At 42.7% G+C, this 14,068-nt stretch overlaps 1 protein-coding gene across 1 annotated transcript in view; it reads right to left on the bottom strand.

Annotated features, from left to right (window-relative positions):
* Positions 1-14,068, bottom strand: part of LOC135909345 (BOS complex subunit NOMO1) — a 96,657-nt gene that overhangs the window by 12,873 nt on the left and 69,716 nt on the right. The gene's annotated exons all lie outside the window — the stretch shown is intronic.

Genomic DNA, 14,068 nt, shown 5'->3' with positions numbered 1-14,068 from the left:
CAGGAACTTGGAAGTTGACAAAGAAGCTTGAGAACAAGTTATGGACCACGCAAAGAGCGATCGAACGAAAAATGTTAGGCGCAACGTTAAGAAACAGAAAGAGAGAAGTTTGGATTAGAGAGCAAATGGGTATGGCTGATGTTCTAATTGACATTAGGAGAAAAAGATGTAGCTGGGCAGGTCATCTAATGTGCAGGTTAGATTCCTGTTGGACCACTAGGGTTACAGAATGGGTACCAAGAGAAGGGAAGCGCAGTCGAGGATTGCAGAAGACTAGGTGGTGTGATGAAATGAGGAAATTCGCGGGGGCTAGTTGAAATCGGTGCACGACAGGGGTAACTGGAGATTGCAGGGAGAGGCCTTTGTCCTGCAGTGGATATAGAATGGGCTGGTGATGCTGATACCTTTCAGTAAACAACTCTGGATGAAAGAGCACAGGTTAGGCATGAAATCTTATAAAAACGTGTCAGGAAATGTTGGTGGAAATGGAAAGAACATACTTCAATATTGGCAGAATCGAACAGGATGTTTGCAGTTTAGATAGTATTGATGATTTTAAATGGACACCGAAAGTTGTGACACTCTAGGGCAAAACTTGCTAGTAATGTTATAACCCCACAAGTTGATCACAGATTGATGTTTGTAAGTGAGATGCTATTAAACATAACATACCTTTTGTCTAAGAATGCATTCACAATATTTTATAATCGTATTGTCTTCTTTCTTTCTTTTTCAAGCATACGAAACTATAATGAAGGTTTCTGTTTGCAAGCAGCACTGCTTTTGTGGTAACGAGTCAAAAGGCTGATGTGTGGCGTCCCTGACTGCACGGCGGCATGCAGATGCGCATTTGTATGTGTGCACTGACAGCGACAGCAAGGTTCAGTGTTATGCTCGAACTGCTTGGATGGTGTTCAAACTACAGTGGAACCCCTGCTATTCATCCCCCGCTTTTGTGATGTCCCGAGTTTTAAGACAGGTTAGTGCAGTCCCAGCAAACTCCGCTTAGAGAAAATGCGTTAAAAATAGTGGTGTGCGAATACCAAATAGTAGATTTCGAATCGAATCGAGAAAAAAAGCAGAATATTGAATATAAGAAAATTTAACACAAACTTTTATGCTTCCATATTTCGTGCAGAAAACACAGTGCTGCACATGCTCAGGGGGCTAATCACATTACTTCACAAGAATCTTGCTAGCTGTCAGTAACTTGGGTACCTATGAATTGAGATATACAGTATGCTCTACTCTTATTAGAGAGAACACCAAATTAGTATGTGAACACTGATGACAACTCAGTTCCTATATGAACGTATGGAAAATATTTCTTCTTGATAGAATGTCTGTCAAATAGAATCAAGTGCTTCTTCTCCCTCTGAAGCTGAAGAAATAGCGAAGTTGCCCTAAGTATCGATGTAGATTTTGGTTTAATAGTCGGCCATACTGTGATTAAAGGGACACTAAAGGGAAATTGTTAAGTCAAGCTAAATCGATAGACTAGTGCTCGAGTATCTCTAAGGCATCAATATTATTGCGAGAGAGCCTTAGTAATCAAGAAATAGAAGCAAATGCAAGGCATGATTAGAGACTTCCCTGGATCATTCAAGTACTTGCCCGATGACGAACGCACTTATTATTTAAATTCTGTGACTAGTACTCAACCCTTCATCATAAAAACATCATTTTATTGCATTACAGGACGAAAGAAAATGAAAGATGGTATACTGACGAAGAAAGTTTGTGTGCGTTTTAGATGTGTTTCTTGAACACACAGCAACTTTGGATTATGCCCGGCCTCGATGGACTCGGGCAGAACATTTGCGCCAAAAGTATCAGGTATTTGGTCTAGATTTCCTTATTGTCACACCTCATCTTAATTCATTTACCATTGATGAAGTTCTGCTCACTGAAGCCCTCCAGGAGTTCAGCTTCAGTGAGCTCCAAGAAATAATAATCTGAGACTATGCCACGGGGGGTATTGATAGTTCGGTGCAGGGTTACTGTTACTTGGGCATCCCCAAATGGCACTAAATTGGGTAGCTTTTCATATTGTTTCTGGTTGCAGAGCTCCGAGAAGAGATCACCGCTTGCAATCCTGGATGCTTTATAACCTGATGTAATAGTTCTGTGGAAGCCCGCAAGGTGGAGAGAAGTAATTTATAAAGGGAAAATGAGACATCCACCCGAACGTAGCAAGTTGCTACAATGGAAACCCTTATGGGTTCCTAGAAAGAAAATGCCTCTCAGTTGAAGAAAAATTCGTCCTGGTCCGGGACACGAACTCGGGACCACCGCCTTTCTGGTGCAGCCACTCCACCATCTGAGCTAACCAGGTGGCTAGCAGATGGCAGGGGGAAGTTGAATTCATCAACTTGAAGCAAAGGCAAGAGTTTGACGTAATAGTTCTGCGGAAACCCGCAAGGTGGAGAGAAGTAATTAATAAAGGGAAAATTAAACATCCACCTGTACGTAGCACATTGCTACAAAGGAAACCCTCATGGGTTCCTCGAAAGAAAAAGCCTCTCAGTTGAAGAAAAATTCATCCTGGCCTGGGTTCAAAGAGTCAAAGAATCCCCAGATTTCAGAATATTAGTTCGTAGTACTGAGGTGGATTTAACATGACATGCAAGATGCATAACAATCGCTATTCTGAAAAATTCGGTATTCTGAAGTTCGTAGTACTGAAATATTCTTGCACTGAAACCATAAGTCAGCTGGGGATTTCTGAAAAATTTGTTAATCTGAAAAGTTCGTTAATGTGGTGTTCATAGTAACGAGGTTTCACTGTAGAACTTTTTTCACAGTCATTACAATGCTTGGAGTTTCCCGGCAGTTGAAGGTGGTGCCTGTGTCAAAACAAGGTAGTTTGAGAAACCTGACAGCTACAGACCAATTACCTTGATTAGCATTCCATGCAAGCTGATAAAGCACATAATTTATTGCAGTCTAATCTCACTTCTTGAAGACAATAACATCGTTGGCACGTCTCAGCATGGATTCAGGAACTACTTTTCATGCGAAACACAACTTCTTCTCTTTGCTAACCACTTGTTTTCTGCTATTGATCATGGTTCTTTTACTGACTGTATCTACCTTGACTTCAGCAAGGATTTAACACTGTCAAGTACTGGCTCCTTCTATTAAAGCTACCACGACTTAATATCTACTCGAATGTGCTAAGATGGATTTTGTAACCTCTCGCACCCAGTTTGTTTCTGCTAAGGACTGCAATTCACCCGTTCATTCTGTCATGTCTAGAGTACCACAGAGCCCAGTTCTGGGATCACTGCTGTTTATTATTTTTATTATTGAGTTTAATGAGTTTAATTAGTTTTATAATAAGTATTAATGAGTTTCTCGAAGTATTCAAAAAGCTCTATCATTCCTGCTTCCCATTAAAAGATCGTGGACCAAAACGTAAAACTCTCAAACCTTGGGTAACTTCTGAGTTATGCCAAGAAATTAAAATGAAAAACAAGCTTTACAAAATCTTTTTAAGTTCTCGTTCAACAGATGACCTGCGGATGTTTAGGAAATACAGAAATAGTTTAACAAAAAAACTACGCCAGGCATGCGCGGAATACTACGCTACATTACTTGAATTTAGAAATGGTCGACACGATTTGCTGTGGTCAAGATTAAATTTTCTACTGAGACGTGAACAACGACAAGCTGCCCTAAGTACGCTAAAACTAGATAATAAAGATATACCTGGAGAAAAGCTAGCACATGCCTTCAACAACTTTTTTACAACCCTAGCTCATAGCAACCCGCCACGTGATTACAATAAATACATTATTTCTTACTATAATGAAACGATATTTCTGAACCCGGTAACAACAGAAGAAGTTATATCAGTAATACAAAACATTAATAACATCCGTAGCTATGACATTGACGGAATTCAAGTAAGGCCTGTGAAGCATGTTGTGGGACTCATTGCGCCTGTTATTGCAGATATATTTAACTTATGCCTAGCTACCAGCACATTTCCTAATAAAATGCAAATAGCCAAAGTAACGGTTCTGTATAAGAAAGAAGACTGCAATGATTTAGGAAATTATAGACCAGTATCTATACTCCCAATCTTCTCAAAAGCTTTTGAGAAAGTTCTATATACTAGGTTGTCGAATTTTATTATTAAGCATGATCTTCTGTCACCGAATCAATTTGGGTTTTGTAAAAATAAATCTGCCGAATTAGCGCTACTTGAACAAAAGGAATACATACTAACACAGTTTGAAAAGAAAGCCTTCGTTATTGGTGTCTTCGTGGACTTCTCGAAGGCATTCGACTTAGTGAACCACACTATACTCCTAAATAACTTAGAGTGTTATGGTTTTCAGGGGCAGGCTCAAACTCTTCTTAAATCGTATTTATCACATAGAAAACAGGCTGTCTGCATAGACAATATGAAATCTGAACTAAAATCTGTTAGATCTGGCGTCCCACAGGGCAGTATATTGGGACCGTTACTATTTAATATGTACCTTAATGATATCTCCAAAATTAACTCCACTGCTAAATTTGTTATCTACGCTGACGACACTAGCATCTTTCTTGCTGGAAATGATTTAGATCTTCTTGTTCGAGAATGCAATGACACTATGAACGAATTACAAAAATGGTCTGAATCCAAGTGCATGCGTATAAATGAAAAGAAGACACAAGCTGTCATATTCCGCCCTAAAAGTAAGCCAGTTCCCCCGCCCCTCGAGATTAAGCTGAATTCACGACGTATAGATGTGGTTGAGCAATTTAAATGTCTCGGAGTAGTTTTCTCCTCCTGTATGCCTTGGGAAAATCACGTGCACCATATCACAACAAAACTGACTCAAATAACTGGGATCGTAGGCCGGCTCAGATACGTTCTTCCAAGGCCAGTAACATTACTCCTCTACAATTCACTTTATTACTCCTATTTAAACTATTGACATTTAGTATGGGGCACAGCCACAATTAGCTGTCTTCAGCGCATCTACATTTTGCAGAAGAAGTTCCTTCGTCATGTTCACAATGTCCCCTGGGGCTCACCGAGCGCGGATCTCTTTCTGCAAAGTAGTGTGCTGAAGATCCACAACTTGTACAAATACTGCTTAAGTGTTTGGTTTAAACTGGAAACTCAGAGAAACATAAACCACATATATTACCTTGGTGATTTACGTACCCGAGAAGCGACCTACAAGACAAGACATATGGAGAATTGGGTAGTGCCAACCCCTCGAATAAATTCCGGTAGTGAACGCCTGCAGTTCACTCTTCCTTCCCTCTTAAATGCTTATGTACATAATAATTTTGATCTTTTCAGTGCGTCAAACAGTGCTTTGCATACTATGTATGTTACCATGTAGGTTCTGCTTTCTTTGTGGTGAATATTGTCTAAATATTGTATAATTTTGTTATGTTTTCTTTTGTATTAGTTCATTATGTATAAGTGTTATTAGACTGCAATTACCTTTGTTTTAAAAGCCTTGCTGTGAAGCCACTGCCAAGCGAAAGGGGGCAGCGGCTTTGTCAAGCTGTTTCTGACAGCTTTTTCTGCGCCTCCGCTGTCTGTATTTGTACAAGGCAGAAAATAAAGAATTTGAATTTGAATTTGATTTGTCTAATGAAGTCTCCTTTACTAGCAGATTATCAGGGTGTCTACCAAGTTTACATTTCCAAATTTTCTGAGTTTTCCCGGTTTTGCCTGAGTGCCTTTGCAAAATTCCCTGAGTGACACAGAACTTTGTTTCATATGAAGACGGACTGACACCATGTCGCCCGATGCTGTCACACCCTAGCAAGCATCTTAAAAAATAAAAAGCTACTTAATCCAGTCTGAAAAGTAAGGAGTAGTGTTTATTTTATACAAAAAGCAAATAGAAAGGAGGGGTCAGTAAAATGCACAGCGAATATAATTTATTCGGAAAAAATGGTAAAGCACATTGCAAATTGAGTTGAACATTTTCAAGTACGAATAAAAAGGAGATGCATACAGAAACAAATATTTTCAAATATGAACTATTTCTATCAACTGATAGGACGCTCATTGGTATGAGGCCGAACTTTGTCTTAAGCAGTCTTTGTCTCAACTGTCCTGACATACTGTCAGCCCACGCAAAATGCCTCAGTGTTGTGTTTCACTCCTTTAAAGAGTTTATATTGGTTTGGATGAGGGTCACCTGCATCTGGGCATCAGCCAACACTTCGCTTTTGGAGCTCTCCTTCACAGAAGTGATTGCACGCTTCCTTTCCCATTAATCCCTCTGTACGTCGGCTCTTTCTCTCCTCGCTCTCCTTCTGCCGCACGTTCGCCCCACGGACAATTTGAATCATACCCTTGGCCAGTTGCACAGTCAAAGTCCGATTTTTCGGACTTCCTAGGGGCTGCAAAATCATCCGGAAAATCGGGCGGTCCCAAAAAACGAATGCCTGTCTTTTGCTGTTCTCAAGGGCTCAAATTGCCACAGGCACGTTTGAAAAGGCTCTGAAGGCCTGTCAGTACACTTATTAGGCATATCGGTGCTCGTAGTGCGACAGGTGACGGCGGATGCATGCGTGTATAATTAAGGAATACATACTGTGTCTTGTGACACTTGCCCCTTCTCACGCTTGTTAAGCTTCACCGCAATAATTCCCGTATGCTTCACCGCGTAACACTACTGTATTGAGGCGCAGCTGACTTTCGAGAACCGATATTATGCAACGCGCCGTGCTTTCCGAGTTTCGAAGCCATTGGCGAGGATTACAAAGGCAGAGTCCATAGAAGTGCTGTCAGCGGCGAATTCTTTCAATGAAAAACACGGAACCGAACGGCAAGACGCTTAAGGGGGAACGTTGAAGTAGCTAGGCGTAGCGTTGTCTGCCCAAGGGTGCAGGGTGATATGGGCTGGACTAGTTTTGAAGTGAAGGAAGCTCACAGTAAAATTGATTATGAAGAACGACTGAGGTATATGGAAGAAAGTAAATGGGCTGGGAGAGTGTTGGGGTATCTGTAAAGGAAAAACATTGATTCACAGTGGAGGAAAAGAACTAGGAAGCTTACCAGCAAGTATGCAGCCTGTAGGGTGAGCAACACAGCAACAAAGAACGTCAAGCGGAAATGCAGAGAGGCTGAAATAATTTCATGGGTGGCGGCAATGGAAAAGAAACTTGCCATGAGTAACTACTTAAGAGGAAAAAAAAAATCAGGAAAGAAACAATTTATAACTCAAAGGGAAACTCATTACTTTTCGAAGTGAGACCAGGATGCGTCAGAACACACACCTATAAAGCAAGATATAAGAAGGAAGAGGAAGCATGTGCTTGCTGCAGTAAAGCTAGGGAAACGATCGAGCATGTTTGATTAGAATGTGAACACATCTGCCCAGCGGTTGATTTAGACACCGCTGGCCTCCTTGAAGACCTTGGATTCAGCGAGAGCAGGAGAAAAGTAAACATGTCCGCAATAGATATTAGTAAGAGGCAATTGGAAGATTCGTGGCAGAAAAGTAGGGAAACTACAAGAAGTGGAGATGTACAAAAGCAAAGTTCACAATATGGGGTAAAAAAATTTGGTTGTGGGAGTTCATAGGATTTTTCTTGTTTTTTTAATTGTTTAACCTAGGTAGGACATTAGGCAGTATAATACCAAGAGCTTGGCGGTTCAGCCCACCACCCCATTCCAAAGGGGATGCTCATAGCATTCATCCTTCCATCCGAAGTTCAAACTGCTCCAAACGCAATGGCGAAGCATAACAGATGGGGGCAGCGAGTGGATGAGCCACTGGTGCACTGCAGCAGGTGCAATAGAAGGCTATACCTCAATGAAAAAAGTTTCGAGGATGTGGATGCAGCGAACGCGGTGGACGGTTGTGTGTGCAAGCCGTGCATTTGGGTGGACAGCTTACACGTGAGTGTACAGGCTGCGGAATTGGAAGTGGCCGTGCTTAAAGTAAGGGTGCAAAGCCTACAGGAGAAGCTGCACAGTGCAGAAACAGAGGTGGCGGTACTCTGCGATACTCTGCGGTTGGTGCGAGCTGAAGCTCCAGATGCCTTAGAACACGCACCTATAAAGCGAGACATAAGAAGAAAGAAGTATGTGCTTGCTGCGGTAAAGCTAGGGAAACGATGGAGCTAGGACGCTATAACGTAAAACTATTCCAAACTTTGCTATTCCATTTCTGCTAACAGCCCTTCGCCATTGGTCAAACACTTTTTTGGATCACCCCCACTTCACCTGTCTGTCACGCGACGTCACGAAAACCGCGATACCTCCCCATCTGATATGATGTGTACACAGTGATTATGCATGATTTGACCGAAAAACGAAAAACAGTTATTTCTGATTCGACGCCTTTTTGCCATTAGCCCCCGGCTATTGGTGAAAAGTTTTCGGGCAGCACCCACTTCACCTGCCTGTCAAGCAACGTCACAAAACTGCGAAAAGTCATCGCGTCAAAGTGACGTGTACGCAATAAAGATGCATTCATATGCCAAACAAAACTGAATTTTCTCCTGAATAGCCGCAGGCTGCCCCGTTCCAAAAGGAATAAAATATGGCTGCTGCCGATCGCTCAGGCGCTGGCTACTTGCACCTGCCGGAGAGCATGGGTTTATTTGCGTATAATAAAGCTTCTTGCGTGGCCGCGTAACATTTTCGAGCACTTTAGGCTCATTTACGAGCACATTCGGCCAATTCTTCTTTGCTGATGTTCCGTTTCAGCGTCATTCTTAAGCTTCCGTTGCATGCTGCCACGATTTTTGACCAGCCACCGCAAGCTAAGTAAGGGAAAACGGACCAATCGCAGACGCCGGCACCACCCTCTTCATCGGGTTATCGACTTTGAGTGCACTGGCTCTGCCCCATCGAATCCCTCTCCACTTGAGCTTTCTCCTCGCCTCTTGTCAGCCAATTAGATACGACAAGCCACTCAGTGTAGGCAATGTTATTCGTTTTTCAAGCAAACAAAAGTGGCCTCCTATGAACGAGGATAACGTTTGATTGGTTTGTTCAGACAACCCTGGGGGTGGCCGCCCGGAGCTTGCGTTGGTGGTTACGCAAATTTGATGTCAGAAGATCGGAATAAAAACATATTGGAATAGTTTTACGTTATAGCACCCCTAGTTTTATTAGAACGTGAAGACATCTGCCCAGCAGTCGATTTAGGTATCACTGGCCTCCTTGAAAACCTTGGGTTCAGCGCAGGGGAAAAGCAAACATGTCCGCAATAGAAATTAGTAAGAGGAAATTGGAAGATTGGTGGAAGAAAAGTAGGGAAACGACAAAACAACAAAAAACGGTGACGTACAAAGGCAAAGTTCCCAATACGGGGTCAGGAAATTTGGTTGTGGAAGTTCATAGTGTTTTTTTTTTCTTCTTTTTAAATCTAGGTAGGACAGTAGGCAGTATAATAGCAAAAAAAGAAAAGAGCGCTACAAAGACGCGGACTAAAAGAACATGTACGATGAACAGCGCTCTTTACTTTTCTACAAGTATGTTAAAACAACTCGCCCAATCAAGCTTCTAAATAGCAAGAGCTTGGTGGCCCAACCCAGCGCCTCGTTCTAAAGGGGATGCTCATAACATCCATCCATCCATCCCCCGTGCGCTGGTTTGAGGCGGCGAGAAATCGTGGTGATGGTGACTTTGATTAATGACATTTCGGACCATTGGTCACGGCAAAACATCCAGAAAATCGGATGGCAAAGTGTTGTTGTGTCTGAAATTTCAGACGTTCTTACACGTTGACGCTATGGGGTGTGACGTGGTGGTGCCGCAAAGCGGTCCGACATGTCTGAAAAATCAGTCGTTGACTGCACACCGGCAACTTCTCCAGCCGACGAGACGGTGTCAAAGACGATTCATGATGCTTCCTCTCTGTTACACGAGCCAGAATTAGCGTGCCTTCCTTTGCCTTTCAATAAAATTACAGTTTTCCCTTATAGAAGCACAAGTTCCCTGAGAATTCCTGGTTTTCCCGGTTGGTAGACTCCCTGGGTTATATATGCTGATGACTGTGTTATTTACTGTGAAATAACCAACCTCGATGACAATGTCTTCCTTCAAACTGATCTTGACAATATATAACATTAGTGTTCCACATGGCTGACGAGGCTCAGTATCAGTAAATGCAAATCTATGGGGATATCAAGCTCAGGTGGCCTCTCTGATCTTTATCTGTATGTGCTTAACAGTGTACCCATACATTCAGTAAACCCATATAAATACCTTGGTATCCATATTACGAATAGCCTCTCGTGAAAAATGCACACTGACTGCATAATTAGTAATGCTAATTGTAGCCTCACATTCATTCAGCCTTATTTCTCCTCCGCCCCGAACTCTTTAAAACTAACTGTCTATAAAACAGTCAGGTCATAACTTGAATATGGCTCGTGTATTTGGGATCCCTCTTCTACCCTATCTTCTTCCCTTGAATCAATTAAAGAAATGGTGTAACCGTTTTATTGTGTGCAGCTACACCTTGCAACCAGGGGCGTAGCCAGGCAGGAGGGGTGGGGTGGGCTCATGGGGCTTCATCCCCCCCCCCTTCGAAATTTTATCGCACTGTCATGCACTGCCGACCAAAAGAACCCCCAGCGCTGCAAATCATCCTGGATTTTGTCTAGAATGTATATTTCACGCTCAAAAAGACATTTCCGCGCGAACATTGCGAACTCGGGCCAGATTCTGCGGCAACACCCATGCACCGGGAGTCACATGACGCAAAGACCCCCATCTGAGCAAAAAGTTTCAAGGGTCTTTTGACGGGGAGCGGGCTTGTCACGGCATCTCGCGAAGGCCGCGAAATCTAAAGAGCGCATGGATTTCTATTCCGAAACTTTCTGGATATGAAGCTCTCATCAACTTTTGATGCAGAAAGGTGCAGTGACATTTCCAAAGTCATGCTTTAGATTTTCAATTCCGGAACTTTGTGGGTTTAACGTTGTAATAAACAAGGTGAATTGACTTCCTTAAAGTAGTAGATATGACCATACAACAAGAAGAGCCAAATGAACACACTATCAGACAAGTTGACAAAGAATACAGTGAGGTCCAATGAGATGAAGCGTAGTGGTGATTCCTTTGTTCCGTCATGTCACAGAAAAAAATATCAACATGCATTTCATCTGCGCCAAAGCATCCATGTCAAGACGCTAAAGCCAGCAAAGGTAACTATGTTCTTATTTATTTTCCTACTTTGGCTGTTATTTGCGAGGACACATTGAGCATCTTAAATTTTCTTGTTTTCGCTACCTGAGGGCTACCAAAGACAGCCAGAGTGCATGTGTTTTTCTCGTGTTGCCCCGACCACTGCACGGCACACTTCGGTGAGCGTTCATTTTTCTCGGAAAGTCTTGTCTCGCCGGTGTAGGATACCGAGCAGTTTGCGTATGCGTCTCAGTGGACCAAGTGTCTCACGTTTTCTTCTATATTCCTTCGGTAGCCACATTACAGGTGCTCAAAGTAGGCGTTCGATTGTCGCCAGCATGCTTTCCTTTGCGTTATTCTTTTCCTTTCGGTGCCCCTGCCCCACAAAAGAAAAAAAAAGACATTGTTGCGGCGCAGCGAATTGCCGCATGGTGAAACTTCGATTTTGTTATTTCTTCTTCTATTGCGGAAGATAATGGTCCACGGGACGCTTCAGTTGCCGGATACTCTTATTATATTATTGCCAACTATATGGACACTCCAGGTGCATTCCTGCCGTCGCCCTCATGTTCCGTATAAAGTCCTATGCGATAATATTGTGACCGCGGGCCGCATGCTGTATGTGTGAGTGAAAGCGTAGGGAGGTGGTGGTGTGATAGGTGAGCCGACGATGGTGGCCAAGTCTTGTGTGCGCAAGGGAGAAAAGTGGGGAGGAAGCTCGCCACCTTCCGTTGCGCGCGATACATCAAGGGGAGTGGAGAAGGGGGGGGAGGCTTAGGATTTTGTTGTCTGTGAATTGGTGATTGCGCAACATGTTTATTTGTCTTGTTTGACGCACTGTATACAGTGACTTTTTCGTAGATACGTAGATTTATTGGAGACTTGTATGTATATATTTGAAATATGTTGTTGCGAGGTTTTGTGTATACGTGCAGTGAACTTTGTTTCTAGTGACACTTTTCTGCCCTTTATCAAGCTGCATCTTCGCATTTGTATATTCCATTATATCTCTGCATTTCTAATGCATGAGTGCGAGAGAAATGAAAGTGAGCCAACCCACCCCGTGCAATAACTGTTCAGTTCATTATCTGCGAGGCATACGCGTAGCACACATGCCTCTCTCATTCACAAAATTGACATGAAGGTGTGCGGATAAATGTTCTTTAATGCTCTCATAAACTGGGTTGAACATGGTGGCGTGACATAATAGACGATCCAAAAGTTGAACAGCGTGGTGTTGTGAGTTTTCTGACAGCTGAAGGTGTTTACCAAAAAGAAATTAGTCGCCGTATGGCTGCCGAGCACGTTGAACATTGCAATTGATTGGCCACTGTGAAGTGTTGGATTAAACTGTTCAAAGAAGAATGTGAAAGTTGCAAGAGAATACAAGACCGGGCCAAAGCCACCGTGCAATCACCCCCCCCCCCCCCCCTTACAGTATTGCAAAGGTTGATGAGCTAATTAGACAAGAATGGGCAATACCGTAAGTATCGATGAACTGGCAGACCGTGTGAACATCAGCCACGGTTGAGTTCACACTATAAGTCATGAGCATCTCAGTTATCGGCTCTTATGTGCGCAATGGATGCCTAGATTAGGAACCATCATCAGAAGACAGAGAGGTTCGCTGTTGCCTTGACTTATCTGATTCGGTATTGCAATGAGGGCGACGACTTCTTGTCTGCAATTGCGACCGGGGACGGATCATGGTGCCACTACTACAAGCCTGAAACACGACGGCAAAGCTTACAGTGGAAAAATTCGAATTCACCACCCCCAAAGAAAACAAAGGCCGTCATTTCTGCCGGGAAGGTGTTGTTGATTCTTTTTTTAGATCGTCAGGGGCCATTACTGATCGAATTTGCTAAACCTGGCGAGACTATCAATTGTTTCCAATAGTGTGAAATGCCGGATGAATAACAAACGATGTGGGAAATTGACAAATGGGGTCATCTTGCTCCTACACAATGCCCGTCCCCACGTCGCTGATGTGGTTAACACAAAACTGGCAAAGTTCAAGTGGGAAACTCTGCAACATCCGCCATACAGCCCAGACCTGTCACCTTGCGACTTCCACATTTTGGGGCAACTGAAAAAAGAGCTCAAGGGAACCAGATTCGTGTTGGATGATCACTTGAAAGAGTCAATTACAGACTTTTTGAAGCAGCAACCCAAGGAGCTTGATGAGACTGGAATCATGCAACTCGTTATTCAGTGGAACAAATGTCTAAATGCTCATAGAGACTACTTTTAAATAAAGTACTCCGTTTGTGATATATTCGCATTTGCTCACTTTCATTTGTCTCGCCCTCGTATATATTGGAGAACTCCTGTTTTTTTTATATGTGCTCTCTGTTGCGACTATAACATTGGTGCAATTACTCACAATACATGACCAGTGACAGCTGCTCTTGCGCAATACATTGGAACGAAGGACAGTCACTGAGATTTTCCCCTGTCGGTTGCATATGTACACCCGGCCACAATATATTACGGACCATGAAATTTGATAAAAAGCTGAATATCGCCACAACCTCACAACACAACCTGGTATTTACATTTCGGGCATTGGCTAGAATATGTTAAGAACATTTTAGTATACAGTTCTACTGGCTAATGCTACAGGCTGCTTGGAAATTGAACGTTTCCTGCGATCCCGTGGTCCGTGAACTTTTGTGGCCGGGTGTACAAAAATGTAAACAAGGTTCTTGAATGACAAAGTTTCAATAAAACATTTGTCCTATTGTAAATTTCATGGCCGTTACATTTTTCATATCAGTGGCATGCACTGCTTTGCTGGTTTCGAATTGATATAGTTGTAACGTTTGTGTGCTATTTTCTTTACTTATTAAATAGACAAAAATCATGGAAGCATTGATATCAGTTATTTCGGGCAGAATTTTCGGTACACACGAGTACCTTATTATATGAAAAAATACATGTTTTTCTGTC

Source organism: Dermacentor albipictus, chromosome 1 (assembly GCF_038994185.2).
Source record: "Dermacentor albipictus isolate Rhodes 1998 colony chromosome 1, USDA_Dalb.pri_finalv2, whole genome shotgun sequence".
Lineage (NCBI taxonomy): Eukaryota > Metazoa > Arthropoda > Arachnida > Ixodida > Ixodidae > Dermacentor > Dermacentor albipictus.
The sequence above is the reverse complement of the archived record's forward strand: the minus strand, read 5'-3'. Positions and strand labels throughout refer to the sequence as shown.